The sequence below is a fragment of the Agrilus planipennis genome, unplaced genomic scaffold, assembly GCF_000699045.2.
Source record: "Agrilus planipennis isolate EAB-ADULT unplaced genomic scaffold, Apla_2.0 scaffold304, whole genome shotgun sequence".
Taxonomy (NCBI): domain Eukaryota; kingdom Metazoa; phylum Arthropoda; class Insecta; order Coleoptera; family Buprestidae; genus Agrilus; species Agrilus planipennis.
Genome location: NW_020439041.1, coordinates 135101 through 136805, shown reverse-complemented (window position 1 = coordinate 136805; position 1705 = coordinate 135101).

Below are 1705 nucleotides of genomic sequence, written 5' to 3'. Positions count from 1 at the left end.
CCCCGGGTTCCCCCTTACCCCCGCACTCACACTCTCTCATTCACACCCCCGTGTCCCCCACACACACACGCGCACACGCTCTCTCTCATTCACACCCCCGTGTCCCTCACACACACGCGCACACGCTCTCTCTCATTCACACCCCCATGTGCCCCACATACACACGTTCCCTCTCATTCGCACTCCACATGCACACGTACGCACACACTCTCTCTCTCTCATGCATAACCTCATGCTCTCATGCACACCCTCACATCCTCTCCGTCTCATCCTCACCCCTGTTCATACTCCATCCATCCCACATACACACATAAGCGCTCTCACACTCTCTCTCTCTCTCTCTCTCTCATGCATACCACCAGACTCTCATACACACCCTCTCATACATTCTCTCACGCATTTATTCATCCTCCCTCACACAACTCTCTCAGTCAAACCCTCATACACACACATACAGTCACATCCTTTCCTTCACGCCCTCCTTCTTCCATTCAAGTCATCATGCGCACATATTTCTCTCCCTTTCACACCCCATTGTTTCATCCATACACTTATACGCCTTCACATTCATTCACACCCTGTTCTCTCTCATTCAAATGCCTCACATTCCCATACAATCATTCAAACACCCATACATACACACTAACTTCAATTTCACACCCCAACTCTCTCATTCAAACCAACACATACATATATCTTCCCTTTCACACACCATTGTCTCACATCCTTCATTACACGCTTGCCCTTTCATTCAAACCTCATTTATTCATTTAAAACCCCCACAGACATACATACACTCTCACCTCACTTCTCCACGTATCCATTCTTCCATTCGAACCCCCACACACACATTTCTCTCTCCCTTTCACACCCCATTGACTCACTCATACACTTATATGCCTCCTCTTTCATTCGCACCCTATTCTTTCTCATTCAAAGCCCTCACATTCCCATACATTCATTCAAACACCCATACATACACACAAGTTTCAATTTCACACCCTCTTTCTCTCACTCAAACCCCCACACACACATTTCTCTCTCCTTTTTACACCCCATCCTCTCAAACAATACCTTCACACGCACATACACAGCATCACCCTTTCATTTTCATCCCACTCGATCATTCAAACCTTCCCTCACAAATGCACTCTTTCTTTCACCTTCATATCCTTATTTTCATTCATCCCTCACCCAAATACATTCTCTCTCACGTATTTTCTTTCTCACTTCCCTTTTTCGTCCTCTCAAAAGCTTTCATTCTCATAATTATTCTACTCTCATACTTTCACTCTCACTCTAGAAAAACCCCTCAACTCATTTCTATTATGTACACGAACAATAAAAATTGCAATGTAATAATAATCATTGAAATACTATAACTAAATAAATCTATCCTAGCATAATTTGAATAACAATTCTATGCAATCTAATTGCAAATAAACTTAAATATATACAATACATGAGTACAATTTAAATGAATATTATCATAACTGTAAAAATTTGAAGTACAATTGGTACATAATAATATAAAATTGTATAAACATATATAATTACACGTAACATTATTTGAAAAGGTATGTAAAATATTATATTCTCAAAAATATTAATTACAAATATACGTTCAAATTTTAAAAGTGGGTTTATGATTTCTATTGGTACATTAAAATATTAAAGTAGGTGGTTACAACATTAGAAGTTAATG